This window comes from Onychomys torridus, chromosome 19, assembly GCF_903995425.1.
Source record: "Onychomys torridus chromosome 19, mOncTor1.1, whole genome shotgun sequence".
Classification (NCBI taxonomy): Eukaryota; Metazoa; Chordata; class Mammalia; order Rodentia; family Cricetidae; genus Onychomys; species Onychomys torridus.
In genome coordinates, this window is record NC_050461.1 from 17,631,048 (window position 1) to 17,646,704 (window position 15,657).

Consider the following 15,657-nt stretch of genomic DNA (forward strand, 5'->3'; position numbering starts at 1 on the left):
CATCACCTGCCTCATCAAGTCCTTTTAGAACCCCCAGGTTCTCTAAATACAGCTTCAGTGTGACTCTTTCCCCTGATTGGACTGATCTCTCCACTTTGTAGTGAAGTCTACTCTACAACTTAGGACTGTAGGTTGCCTGGTTTCTGTGTTTCTGAACTTCCATGGAAGGTGCAAGACATGTGACTAATCTGTCCAATTCATGCCATGCTTAAGTTGACACCTGTGTCTATCCAAACAACCTCTTAACCCACTTATTCTGCACCATGTATCTGAAAACTCTTAGCTGGTCCTCTCTTCTTTGGAAGACTTTTCTTCACACTTTACTGGTAGAAAACTACCAACTGGCCTGACTTCACAGACACACATCCTAGTACTTCCTTCCTCACCATCACTTCAGTTTTCCTTTCCAACATGCTTCTGTCCTGTTATCTTCAAATCTCTTCTTAAAAGAGATGGGAGGAGATTTGTGAGGGCTCAGAGACACTGCCACACTCACAGCAGCAACATTTTTCCTTTTGTAACATTAAAAATTATTTTCTAATTAATTATTTTTGAAACAGAGGAACATGTAGCCCAGGCTAATCTTGGACTTTTGAGCCTCCTTCAGCAACTTTCTGTGTGCTGGGATTACAGGAATGTACTACCATAGCATCTAGTTTTAAGATTTATTAATTTTTTTAATTAAAAATTTTAGATTTGTTATGTTCTTTAGTGTTTTTGCCTATACACATGTATGTGCATCATGTGTGTTCCTGATACACATGGAATACAGAAGGCGGCATCAGATCCCTCATAGCTGAAGTTACAGATGATTGTGAGTCACCTTGTCTGTGCTGAGAACAGAACCTGGGTCCTGTGCAAGATCAATGTGTGCTCTTAACTGCTGAGTCTTCTCTCCAGCCTGTAGACTTACTTTTTAACTGATATAAAAACTTAACAATTGTTCATATTGATGGAATGCAATGTGATGTTCTGAAATACATAAGTTCATTGTGTAATGTTTAAATCAGGTCAACGCGTCTAGCTTCTCAAATATTTATTGTTCGTTTATAGTGAAAACATTCAAAACCTTTCTTTTTTTTGCTTTAAAAAGTGTACTGTACCTTGTTATTATTTGTAGTACCCCTACTCTGCAATGGCATTTTCTTGCTATCAATTAGTCTCCTTTGTTCAGTCTTCCCAATCTCTACCTTAACCTGACTGGTGAGTTGGTGGTGGTCAACTTCTCAGACTTACCCAACAAAATACACTGGCCTCTGGTTCATTCCCTGTACAGCTTCACGCATGGCTGCTGAACCTGCAAATGAGAAGGCTGTTAATAATTGAATTGAATACTAGTATGTCAGCACTGAGTGGGACTTTAGGGGAGTCAGACAGTCTCACCTTTTGCTGGTGCTGTAGTAACATCTGTAACCTTACTCTACTTTGTCTCTAACCTGTGCATCATTATTTGAATGAAAGCAGCTAATGCATGAGGAAACCCATTCTCTATCAGGGCTCATCTTTGAGTATACCCAAACCCTGTAACTTCAGCAATTGACCCTTGTTCTGACACTGAAGGCTCATACCATTTTGAAACCTGTGGCAGATGAATGAAAGTGAGTTTTTGCCTTGTTGCTTGAACTATTCTGTTTGTATAGTTGATTCTAAGAATTGTTGTCTTTAGAAGGATATACATTCTCAAAAGATTCTTATGAAGAATGCTAATTCAATTTTTAAGTGAAGGGACATTCATTTGTGGAGAGTAATTTACTCCTCTAGGGACAATGTGCTTGTTGTTTATGACACAAGAATGGAGGTGGGGGGATATACCAGGAAAGGACCCATACAGCAGGGGCATCCTCAGAACATAAATGGGAGAAAAAGAAATGGCATGTTTCATGAACAAAACCACAGAAGGGACTTCTGAGACTATCAGAGTTATTTCCTTGGTAACAAGGGTCAGTAATTTGATGTCAACTATATCACTTTGTATTAACTACAATGAGACAGAGAGATAGTTCAGGGTAAAACATACTAGAGCATTATTCACATACAATAAATTCATCTTTATGAAGTGCAATTTGGTAACTCTGGGTAATTGTATACAATCATGCAGCCATTCCACAGAATATTTCCATGTATTCCTTTGTAAAAAAAAAAAAAAAAAAATCCCCTTTTCAGAGCCTCAGACGAAAACACACACTATTTACCTTTCTAGAATTTCAATGAAAGGAGACTCTACAATGCATTCTATTTTGTGTTATATGTTTTTCATTTAGCCTCATGTCCATAATTCATCCATGTTGCCAAGTGCATTGGTCTTCCATATCTTTTACTTGCTGAGTAATATTTCATGGTATGGTATAATACAGCTTGCTTATTCACCAGCTGATGAAGATTCAAATTATGCCCATTATGAATAATACCACTATGAACACTCATGCATATAATTTTGTGTTGACACATGAGTGAAATACCTGAATCAAAACTGCTGCTTTGCGTGGAAAATGTATGTTTAACTTTATAAGGGTTCCCCAAGTGCCTGTGCTAGAGTTACTGCTTGTAATGAATGAGACTTCCCATTGCCCTGAGTTCTTCCTGACCCTTTCATGTCAATTAGTCTTTATGACGTCTAGTGTAAACTGCCATCTTTTGAATTTCCAACTATTCTCCAATGGTTAATGATGCAGACCATGTTTGTATATGTGTCTTGCCAGTTTATATATTTTATGAAGTGTCTTTCAAGTCTTTTGTCTTTTTAAATTGGCATATTTTCTTTCTCTATTTAAAAACATTATTTTTGAATTGGAGTTTCTCTATGTAGTGTTAGTTGTCCTGGAACTCACTATGTAAACAGGCTGGACTTGAACTCTGCCTTCCAATTGATTAGATTAAAAGTGAGTGCAACCATGCCTGGCTTAAATTGGCTAATTTTCAAAACAGATAAGTAAGTCTCTTCATTTTCCCAACACTTTCATGTATGTAGAAGTAACAGATCTGGTGACTAGACTAAGTAGAACTTACTTAGAAAGGGACTAGGCAAGTCCCAAGGAGCCTTTCTTCCCTTTGTGGCCAATGGTGTACCTGTGAGTGCTGGACTACTGATGCCCATAACAAGATGTAAATAGAAGTTACCATAATATCTTAGATTTTATTAAGTCTGGAGATAGTTGTGCTTCTTCATTGATTTTTTTCCCCTAGAGAGTCCAAACATGGACTGTGTAGCACTAATGTAAAAACATAAACTATCCTGTTTGCTAATGTAAATTACTTTCACATAGTACGAAGTGACACTCAGACTTAAGCTAGGGTAGGAGGTGTTAGGGCTAGGTGAATGTAGATCTGAGAGCACACACTGACTTGAAATCAGGTAAACATTATCTGAGAGTTATTACTTCTTGTGCAAGAAAAAAGGAGCACAATCGGCCTTTCATATTTAAAATAGGATGCTTATGTATGTATGACACAACGTCAACTAATCCAGCAGTAACACTATTTCTTTTTATAAAGAGCACAGAGATTTCCATGTTATTGGCTAGTCTATAATAATGTTGTCTAATACACAGTAATTTTCTTCCAAGGAGTTATTACTACATAATATTTATTAAACATCATGGTGTGTATATTATGTTGTGCCCATGGGAACTACTCAGTATAATTTTAATCATCTTGTCCATTTTCCTAAAATGTATAGGAAATATATTATGCTCATTTTTACAAAATGGAAAAATAAGCATATACTTTTTTGAGGAACATTCCAGACCACAGTGGCTCTTCTTTTGGAGGTTTTCAATTCAAATTACATAAATAGCTTACACTTTGTACCTGTAGAGTTTAATAGAGTATACAGCAGATAGTGTGACTAGAGATAAAATGAATTGGGCAGTCAAACGTGATGAAAGTCTTTGAAAATAATGAGGTCATGTATTGAAAAGGACCATCTTGGAATAGAAACCTGGAAAAAATGGTATAAAGCAGTTTATGGCCACAGCATTAACAAATAATTTGGACTCTAGACTCAAGTTGGAGCACATGAGGCCCCACTTTAAGGTGCATATCTTCATTTTTTTCCCTTTGCATTTATTTGGCCACCAATAGTAAGCATACAAATACTCTCCAGTAGTGCTTAGAGTAGGCAGTCAGCACAATTTGGTGTGCTATATGGAAATCACAAGGGTCTAAAGACTTATATTCAGGACAAAACAGGTTAATTTTGTTATTGTTTTGTTCTTTGTTTTTCTTGTTATTTGCTTTTTGTTTGTTTAATCTGTTAAGTCTTGTGCTTAGTAGTAATGGTACAAACAGAGTTAGCTGCAACCAGGCTAATGTATTCTGATTTACATTGGACATTTCTAAAAATCTTCCTGCTTTTGAACAAATACTTTCTTGTAAGACATCTGCCTGGAGTGGTTTAAATAGGAATGGCCCCCATAGGCTCATATATCTGAATGTTTCTTCATTAGAGAGTGTTGCTACTTGACAGGGATTAGGAGGTGTGGCCTTGTTGGAGGAGGTGTGGCCTTGTGGGAGGAAGTGTGTCACTGGAGGTAGGCTTTGGGGTCTCAAATGCTCAATCCAGGCTCAGTGTCTCTTCTTCCTGCTGCCTGTGGAACTGGATGTAGAACTCTCAGCTCCTCCAGCACCATGTCTAACTGCATGCTGCCTTTCTTCCTGCCATGCTGATAGATAACAGACTAGACCTCTTAAACTGTAAGGTAGCCCTAGTTAAATGCTTTCCTTTAGAAAAGTTTCTATGGTCATGTCTCTTCACAGCAATAGAGCATTGACTAAGACACTGTTCAGTGGCGTTCTCATCATAGAGTCACATTTCTAAGTATGGACGAGAACATGTACTATCTCAGCGATACCCATTGTTGTGTGATGAAAGATTCTGATGGTAAAAACCCACAAAGCTAGGTATGTCCCTTTATAACTGTCTATGGAATCAGAGAAGGGAAGGATTTGATTACATTATCTCAAACCTATTCAACCTTGTGTTGACACAATTCAGTCCTTATAAATATGGGTTGATTGGTTTGTGCTTTCTGCTTATGTGGATTTCTCACCTTTCCTTAATGTAAATTCAAGATAGGAGCAAGGGCACAATCTACAAACTCATTAAACTTTAATAGTAAACATTTGGATGGAGGAAATTTGATGATTGAAGATGATTGGTAAGTTGAAGTCTCAAGAGAGGATCAGCAAACTCTAGGAAGATTCCACATGGTGAAAATACCAGTAGAATTAATTTAGTAGGATTCTCAAGTGGTTTGTTAGTGAAAAGAGCCCTTTGTCTTGGCTACTAAGACTCTCAATGTTAATCTCAAATGTCAACTGTGGTAACTAAATGATCCTCTCTATTTCTGCCACAACAATCAATTTTTCTTTCTCTGTCCTTTAATTCTCCTTTTAGTTTAAACTTTTAACAGTCCTATCAGAAATATATTTTCTTTGCATTTTATGGGATCTCACATTCCTTTGTTAAAAGTAGAGTGCTAGATAAAAATAACAAGATCTTATAGCAATAAAAGGAAGTTTATCACAATGGACTCTCCAGAGGCCTAGGCCAGTGAGAAAGCCAACACGAGCTGGTGGGGCAAAACCTAGTAAGATGAGGTCAGCAGGAAAAAGAGCCACAGGAAGGAGAGTCTCTCCTTATTCCATAAAGCCATACTTCAGTACCTATTTTCTATGTGGACGTCCTTCAGACAGATAGTCACTTTGCCAACTGCTTGAGTGTGCCACACCTGTGTTCTTAAGTAGTAGGGAGCCAATATCACAGACCTGGCTGTTGAGGAGGTCCATAGCAATGACAGATTATATACAGCCCCAAAGCACATGAACAGGGAGGTAGAAAATGACACAGCTTCATTATCATTTTCATATTATACTAAATCTCTCAGGATGAGATACCTCAATACAAAAAGAAATGCTGATGTCTGTGTCTAATAAGGTGGTAGAATTACTTCAGTAGCATTGTTGAACCTCCAACATCTTCTCAAATGAGGGAACTCATCACCTTGTCTAAACAAATGTCAGTAGTTCTCACTCCTCTCAGTCCATCATTTTGAACCCATGCAATTCCAGGAAGCTACTCTGTAAAGGATTGGAGGCAGGGGAGTTACAGTCAGCACAGGCACCTGGATTTAATTTCCAGGATGTGGTTTCCAGTGGTAATGGTTTTGGCACTGTCCGTGGTAGGTTGATGATAGCTTCATAACATTGTAAATGAACATCAGATTTTATAGATGGCTAGGACGAGGTAGATTTTATGTGAGCATTGTTAAATAGAAAATAAAGCAAAAAAATTCTCAAAAAGGAAAGAAAGGGAAAAATTATGGTTGAAACTTACAGAAAAGCCAAGGGCTAGGCAAATCTGACCTATCACTTGCTTCTTGTATCTCTCTACTCACTTATGATGATAGCACTAGCTTGAGGGCTATTTACAACTTCATTTTTATTAGATGCTAAGAGGAGATAAAGTTACAAGTTAAACTATCTAGGACACTCATCTATTTCTAGAAAATTGAAAGGAACTTTATTATAAACAGCATACCTTCTAGAAACACTCACTGATCTAGACAACTTTCTCAGGACTTCTTACTTGTTCTATGTGTAATCTTGGTGAAGCCATTAGGCATCATCCCCTTCCTTCATAAATTTACCCTTGAGAACATTCAATCCCATGGAGATTGTGTGCATTGTTTAAGGTCACTGTACCAGTTAGTGCAAAGATTTGAACAGTATTCTTGGCTTTGTTCTTCCTCATGGTATAAAGATCTCTTTAAAGAGCAGCTCCACCAAACAGTCACTTACACATAATCACATTTAAGTTATTCATGAAAATGTTTATCTTCAAAGACACTCCTATCCTTCCCAGAGAGATACAGTAGGCTGTTTAGCATCCCCTTCAAAGATACCAAATTCCTCTTTATGTCTACATTTATTTTATATGCCTTCCCTTTCTCTTTTGTCTTTTTCTCCATTGAAGGGGGACTTTTAGGCATGTCAACTACAAAGTATAGTAGATAGGAAGAAAAATCCAGTTCTCAGATCTTTATATTCTGAAATATTCTAATATCAAATGGCTTAATGCCTGAATGATGGAACTTTGGGATCCATGCTTCATACACATGGTATGTGATCAGCAGCCCCCTCCTTTCAGAATCAAATATCACCATCAAATCCCACAAGGAAGAGACTTCTCTCTTCAAAGTTATATTTTCTCTAAAATGGAAATTTACCTTTGGAAAAATGTGAACCAGTAAAAATGAGTTAAAAATGTATTCCTAGGAATCAGTAATATTTCATTTTTGTACCTCCATAGATGCAAAATAATAATAATCTTAAATGAAAATTTGTCATGACATTTTTACATGTCTTATATAAAAGCGTATTTGTTCCTTGATTTCTCCCATAGCCCCACTTTTTAAATTCAAGAATAAATAAAAAAGACTGGAAATACAACAGAACTATTAATTCCCTTGTTTGCTACAACTACTGTAATTAACAATGTCGTAAACTTATAACATGGTGCCTTAATTTCCAGGAAAGCTGACTTCCCTGTCCTTGTTGGTATGAAAAGGCTCAACCACAAGCAAAAACACTTATGAAACAGGCTTTCCTGCCACAGAATAGAACACCAGTGCAATGCTGGCAGCTTTCATAGTAATTCCAGCAATGGAAATCTGAGAGAGCTTGGCAATGAGATACATACAAGAAAGTTTGCTTTTATTGTGTGTTTTTAATATCTAACCTCGATAAACTTGCGACCAGAGCTTCCAAATAACAAAATGGGCTTCTTCAGGTTTCTAGTTGTTTATCTCTATCTCTGCCCTGACTCCATTTATGAAGGAGGTAATAAGCTGTACTGTGGCCAAAAGGCAGGCGGCAGGGAAGAAAGGGAGAAAGAGCAGAGTCTGTCTGGTTCCAGACCCCGGCTAATTGGCATCCATATAATTAAGAGCTGGTTTTAAGAAGAACCAGTACCTAATGGAGGCTCCATGATGAATAGGGTGCAGAGAAGAGCTCTGGCAAAATTTGGAACATTTATCAACTGGTAAAACTCTAAGGCTTTGGACTAAAAGCAGGAAGTGAGATAGAGGCAGAAACCCCCAATAGGAGAGAGGAAAATAGCAGCGAGCTGGCATCAGCAAACTGTCTAATAGTTGGAGGGAAGAAAATCAGCCTTCACTTCCAGGGAAGAGATGATAGTTTGAATAGTCTTGATGCTTTATTCTCAAGAGAACCTTAATTTTTTTTCTAAAGCTTGTTTTGTGTTCCATTTATGTTGTATAATAAATATCTATAAACTAAGATAAAACCCTGTGCAAAATATTTCTTTGGCTATGTCTCAAGATTCAATTAAAGTGGAGGGTGAAAGCAATTACTCAGATTTAAAGGAAAATTATCTTACTTTTGTTTATATTAACAGGGAAGTTTAACCCAAAGTTACACTTGGCGTTAACTTCAACACCTAAAGATGGTTGAGTAGAATTGATCTACAAAGATAATATATATGGTAGGTTTTAAAAGACCCATCTTAGAAATTCAATTCCCAATAATAGCATATTTTACAGTTACCATGCAGATAGATTCTACACAAAACAAGTAAAGTATTTAATAAATGCTAAGGAAAAGCAATTGCCTCGATATACCTGGAAGTGATGACTTCTGTCCAAGTCTTCCTAGTCTACATGCTAATAATTTGAAAAACATCAGGTTTAGACTTGTGTGTCTGTACAGTCCTTGGTTTTCCCTAATAAAGAGCCTCGGGTTTACAGTGAAAAAACACTTCTGAACTGATTCATAGATCCAGCAGAAAGCTCCTATCTCTTGTTAAAAGAGCAACTATTCTCTGAAACAATTTGCTTGTTTGCTTTTGTGCCCATGGTGAGAAGTTCTGGAAACTCTATGTCAAATGGAAATTCTATGGCATTTCTGCTTAGATCAATTGAGTAAAAGAACTATCAGAAACCTGTTTAACAGGCTCAGGATGAGCATTGTTGGCCAAGTGTGCCACTGTCTTTCAGGAGATGACAGATAGAAAGGAGATGACTTTTGAGTAGAATTTATCTTCTGAAGAATTTGTGGTCCTAAGGTATTTCTTTTGTTCTCAAACCTCACAAACTCAGGGGTACACTGAGATATGGTATCTAAACTACAAGGTAGGGTACCTGGAACCCAGGACTAGCATTGCACTTGCAAGTTGTGACCTTGATTCATTCATCTAGTCTCTTTGAATTTTATTTTCTTCAGCTCTAAAATAAAGAGGTTCAGCTGTTTGACTTTTGAGGTCACTCAATCTCTCAGAATCTCGTGTTTTTACTTTAGTATATAATTACCCTATGATCTCAAAGGCCAGGGTTGCTAATGCTGAATTACTTAGTTTACAAGTTAAAATAATGGAGCTGCTGGCAACGGGCGATTCTTTCTCTGGATTGTGCTGTCCATGGTGGGAGTCTAAGAGACTTCTCTCTGGGACTAGGTTCTCTCACCCCCATCTCTCTTTAGAAAGGAAAGAACAAGATATAAACCATTATAGCAAAATAAAACTGGAAGATGGAAACTCTCCATATTCTTTACCTTCTTCCATTTGACTGAGTCTCTGCTCCTGTTGTCACTGAGACTGGCCCAGATCACCTGACTGGTTTCAAGTGATATCTTAGGTCACCTGTCAGAAACATCTCATAAAAGCCTCAAAACCTTGTTTATCAAACTTGAGTAGGATTCAAGCAAATATATTTAAATTTTGTATTCAGAACAGGTCAGAAAAATTCATGTACTCTTAAGGTATAACTAAAAACCCAAACAGTAAAAGTGGCCAGCAGTTACAATTATAAATGTTCTTCTTTGGCCTGTTTTTTTCTACATTTCACTATTTTTCACAATATGCAAAATAAATGGTACTGAGATTAGTGAATGTAGATTATAATGAAGCAGAGCTCAATCAGATAGGAATAATAGGCCAAAGAAATGCTTAATTTCTAATAATTCCACATCCCTGAATATTTACTACCAAAGGAACTGTCTCCACACATTTATAGTTTCAGATAATAGATGTGTAAGTAACTGCTTGAAGGCATATGCCTGTGTTAAGAAAAATCAAGAACCCATTTCATTATAGAAAACCAGAAGAAAATGGTATTTTCAATGTTCAGTCCTCAAGATTTTCTTTTGACTTCTGATTCATTGATACTGGCTAAAATCTATTGGTGCAATGCCGGGTTGTCTCACCTTTCCCTCTGAGATAGGTTAATTACATAATTACTCGAGAAAAGTTACCAATTATATACACAAAATAGCAAAAATATTTTTGTACTCATTTATGGGTCTTTGGGTACATACTATCAATGCACTATGCTTTTATAGTGAGACATAGTTATCCCGTGAATTTTTTCTGAAAGATGAGAATGAGTAAATTATGCCTTTAAGAAAGCTTCAAAAAGAGCAAACAGTAGACTGTGATTGTCCCTATTTGTGAGAGTATCCTGAGAATCCTTGTGCTTTCTTGGGGGAATCAGTATCATGCCTAGCCCAGAAATTGTCTTCTTTGTTAGCATTCATGAAGTATGAGAAATCTCCCAGATTCACAGTGGGCAGATGGCCCCATGCTGGTTCGATCCTTGCTTGATTCCAAGACAGGGACTTTGCCAGTGCACCCGAGGTGAAGCAAGTCAAGCCAGATGACACCTGTGAGTTGATGAGATTTGGGAGAGAAAGCATATTTAACACATGACCTTGTTAATATCATTAATACCCACTGTCAGCTTGCCAGATCAGTGATGGAAGAGGGCTGGCAAGTTTCAGGGTCCTGGAGTGGCTCTTGGGCCACTGCCCATGGATAATTGCTACCCCCCCCCCCCAGGCTCATTTGGCTTAGTTCCTAGGGCACTAGATATTCATGCTGGTCTTTTCCCATGGAAACCTTAGCATAGTTAAAAGTGATACAGGATTTACAGGGTAGAAGGAAGAGGGTTGGTTTTAATTTTTTGAGATCAAATATACTTCTTGTTAAGCAGAGCTAAGGATGGAGTAGTGTACATTTCTGTATCACAAAGAATAAATTTCAGGTGTTCTCATCACCAAAAATAATAGCTATAAAGGGTAATAGATATATTAAATCAAACATTATTTTGTAATTCATGAGTATGTTTAACTATAGTTTGTCAATAGATAAAATAATAAAAATAAAAATTCAAATCCAACAAAAACTGACATTGGGTAAGACATCTTTCACAAAATGAATTCTGTGTTTGCTTCAGGAGCACATATACTAAAAATGAAATGTTTCAGGGAAGGTTAGCATCGGTCCTGTACAAGGATGACTTGCACATTTTGTAGCAGTCCATGTTAATTAAATCAGGAGCAGAGCTTGTAGCTCAGTGATAAAGCACTTACTTAGCATGCACGAGGCCCTAGGTTCAATTCTATGTCACAGAAAAAATATTATTCAGAACATGTACAATAGAAACTCTGCCTGGCAGGCAAAACAGTTATCATTTAAGCCTTCAAAGACAGCAGCTCCACTGCCTAACCCCTTTCCTGGGAGGGACTTTTGGAGGGCCCTCATGTTTCATCAGTAAAAGAGGGATTTAATTCTACTCTCTTCCAAGGCTTCTGATAGGATTAGATGAACTCGTTTAAGTCAAACATTTAGAAAAGAGCCTGCCACATAAATACTACATTTGAAATTGTATCTTAGAATTTCAGTATTTTACTTTTGGATATTTGATGACAATACGCAATATTTCAACACACGACTCCCTATTTAATATTTCCATAGTTTGTCTTTGACTTATGGAAATAGTAAATGGTGAGAGCAAGGTTGGAGGCCGGGGAATGGATGCAGCAATGACAGATGCCCAACCCTTGACCTTAGAGAGTTGCTTGTCTCTTTGGGAAGATTCAGAGTGAATAAGTAATCAATGAAGCAAAGAAGAAATCACACAGTGCTAGGTTGTGATAGGAACCTTAGAGAAGTCACTGGAAATAGTATTAGAGAATAAAGATGCCAGGTCTTCAGTTAGGTTCAAGGCAAGATGAGGCAACTCTAAGGGGAGCTACATGAATTGCTGCACAAAAGAAGCCTTGCAGGCTGAGTACCACCAGTGCAGTGGAGGGGGGCAAGACAGAAAGTTCTATAAAGAAACCAGAATGGCTGCAGCCAATGAGAAAAAAGGTGAAATGCAGAATGTCAACAGGTCCAAGAAAGGTGTTAGTATGTGTAAGGCATTTTCCATTTCCCCAAGATCCCTTTAGCTGCCACATGAGTTGAAAGGGATTGTAGACAGAGTTATAGGAATCTAGATCTGGAAGATTATAGCATAAACCAGAGCACTGATGTTGTGGTGGGGAATGGCATGGATTTGGAAGAGACTAAGAATGAATCAGCAGGACTTGCTGCAAGCACACTGGGCCTATATTATGAAAGGAAGGAAAAAAAATCAAAACTATGAAGTTCTTACCTTAATATTTTAAATTATGAATATAATAAATACCAAGTCAGTGAAATCAAAGGAACAAACTTTACCTACTTAACAGATGATTGACTTATAGTGTCTATACTACTGTCTACCATTAATTATAGGACAACATCTAATAGATGTGCAAGCAATAATTTAGAAATCTTTCAGGAATTTCCTCACTGAATATGAGGATACTGGATAAGTTTCAGAACCTTTTCTCTTTGCTAGGTTTCTAGTTGCCTTGCCCTTCATTTTCCAAATTCTCCAACTCTTAAAACAGTGTATCTCTACACAGTAAGCTATATATATCCAGCATTCGTTACTAGTCAAAATCTTCTAAAGCTTTAGATAGCTTTCAGTAGTAGCTTTGTGTTACAGGCAATTTGAAAGATTTGTCTTCTGTCTTAGTTTAGGCTTTTTTTTATTGCTGTGAAGAGATACCATGATCACAGCAACTATTATAAAGAAAACATTTAATTGAGGGTGACTTCCTTACAGTTTCAGGCGTTCAGTCCATTATCATCGTGACGGGAATTATAGCAGCATGCCGGCAGATGTGGTGCTGGAGCTGAGAATGCTACATCTTGCAGGCAACAGGAAGTCAACTGGCTGTCACACTGAGGGAAGTTTGAGAAAAACACCTCAAAGTCCACCCCCACAATGACACACTTCCTCCCACAAGGCCACACCTCTTCACAGTGCCACTCCCTTTGGGGTGGCCATTTTCTTTCAAACCACCACATCTTCCTAGTTGGAAATGTAGTTGCTTTCTCATCTATAACCTGGACAGCCTTGCTTAGAGGGGTATCTTGAAAATTAAATGAGAGTAACTATAACATGCTATGTAAATACTTGCCACATCTTATGATTTCAATATATTTGGGGTATTATTTTTATTAATCTACCCAGGCTATTTGGAAAGTCCCAAATTTAATGGTTTTCATCTACAAGATGAAAACAGCCCCCACCACCTAATCTAGTGGAAAGATTCTACTTGACTCTGAAATAGTGCATCTTCTTGAGGAGTTCCTCCTCTAAGAACAAACAGTTTTAGGCTTGGAGGTAGATTACAACAAAGCCATAGCACACGGCCTGTCATATCACACCATGCCAAATGTTCAGAAACACTGGAATGTACACTCTTTATGACAGTGTCCCTGTGATTTTGCCTGTAATTTTGTATTCATAAAACTACCTCTACTTAGTATGCACGAGGCACCATTATTTCTTACCTATTTATACTGTGATACAATCTGAAAGGATTGGAGCTGAATTACAGAAAGGGATTGGAGATTATAAATCATCTTAATCAAAGTTGCAGAATTAAAACCAATAAGGCAAAGAAAAACCATGTAAAAATCTTATATTTTGTTTTTGATAACCAGGAATTTTTCATGTAGTTAATTCAGAATATTTTACAGTCTTCCAATTAATCATCATAAAACATTTCCCACAGGAAGTAGTCAGAATCTGATATGCCAGCACATATATTATAATGTGTTGGTCCAAGGTCACACCTTCCCTAAACACACAGTGTTATGATTTCATCTGTCACATTTTCCAAGTTTTTCATGATTTAATTCTGTAAAAGAGAATAGGCTTAACAGGAAAATAAAGTTGTTGACCCATTTGATGATCTATAGTGTGTCCATAATGTGACACACAGAAAACAAACGTGAAGAAAAGATCAGTTAATATGCATAAAATATGTTCACCCATAGTTAAGGCCCAGAAATGATTTCTGAGGAGTTTTTCATTTGGTTCTATGGGTTAATCACTTATGTACATTTACAACTTTTGACAATGATATGAAATTGCTGTCTACTATTTGAGCAAGTCAATGCACCATGACTTAATGAAACATCACATTACAGCAAAGTTTTGGTCATTTCTAAATTTTATTGTTTTGAACAATAATCATGACAAAATGTATAGTTTTCCCATCTTCTGATTTCATTAAATTCTCAGACATGAGATGACCAATTGTAATGAAGAATGCCAACGTCAATGTTGCTCTCATGTAGTCAGAGTTTTTTTGCCTGGCCCAGTCAGGACAAATCTCTCTGTACTTTGCCACATGGCTTGTGGCTTACTGGTGTCTTTACATGATGCTTCTCATGGCAGTGGCTGCCAGTGTCTCTCCCCAAACCTTCCACTTCCCAGCTTCTCTTCTCTCTTGTCCCGCCTATACTTCCTGCCTGGCCACTGGCCAAGCAGCATTTTATTTATACAGAGCGATATCCACAGCACTCTCGGTTCATGCTGCTGCCATTAATGCAAGAGTATGCCAGCACTGCCCACCAGTTAAACCTTAGTTCTCTGTTCCTGCTTTGATGAATAGCCATAAAGGAAAGTTTGCACATGCAGCTACATAACTTTAAATTTTGCATTCTGACATTCAGGACAGGCAAGTGCTTTCTTCCTCTTCCTTTATTTTATTATATAACTATTCTCACAGGAATGCTGCTCTCTAACGGCTATTTTCATGAACACAAGCAGATAAACAAAGGGCTTTCAGAATGAGCTGCATTTCATTACTCCTTCCTAAGCTCTATCCTCAACCCATCCCATCTCACATCATTTTGTAGTCAAGAAACATAAAAATTCTAAGAGTGAAGACTCATGATATGACAAAAAAGAAAAAGAAAAAGAAAAAGAAAAAGAAAAAGAAAAAGAAAATTATGCTCTTTGACTGGAGAGATGGCTCTGTGGTTAAGAGCACTGGCTTCTTTTGCAGAGGTCCCGGGTCCAGTGCCCTGTACTAATATCTGTATATAATTCCAGTTCTGAAGGATCCAGTGCCCTCTTCTGGCCTCTCCAGGTACCAAGAATGTATGTGGTGCACAGATACTCATGCAGACAAACCACAAAAGTAAAATAAAAATACCTCTTTGTAGAAATCAATGCTGAAAGGACAGCGGCACTCATGACTGATGTGATTGACGTGTCTGTGTGCTCTGGTGTGGCCTGTGGATTTATTGGTATGGGCTATAACTAAGAAGTCAGATGCTGACTGCAGCTGGAATTTGGATTTCCATCACTTGTGTTTACATGTGCAGAGGTTTTTGTGTGTACCTTATACAAGTTACTAACTGCTTTGTATCTCTGCTTGTTCATCTGTGAAATGAAGAAAGTAAGAATAACTACTGCATTCAGACTTTTAGTCAGTATGAAAAGTACCAAGAAAAATAACTTAAAGATGGAAGGA

General features: G+C 37.5%; 1 protein-coding gene and 1 non-coding gene across 2 annotated transcripts in view; both read left to right on the plus strand.

Moving 5' to 3' along the window:
- Positions 1-15,657, plus strand: part of Slc35f1 (solute carrier family 35 member F1) — a gene marked incomplete at its 5' end in the record, with an annotated part of 394,539 nt that overhangs the window by 209,227 nt on the left and 169,655 nt on the right. The window lies entirely within an intron of this gene.
- Positions 11,234-11,340, plus strand: LOC118570749. The gene has a single exon (XR_004943241.1). It is a non-coding gene; the product is annotated as a U6 spliceosomal RNA (small nuclear RNA).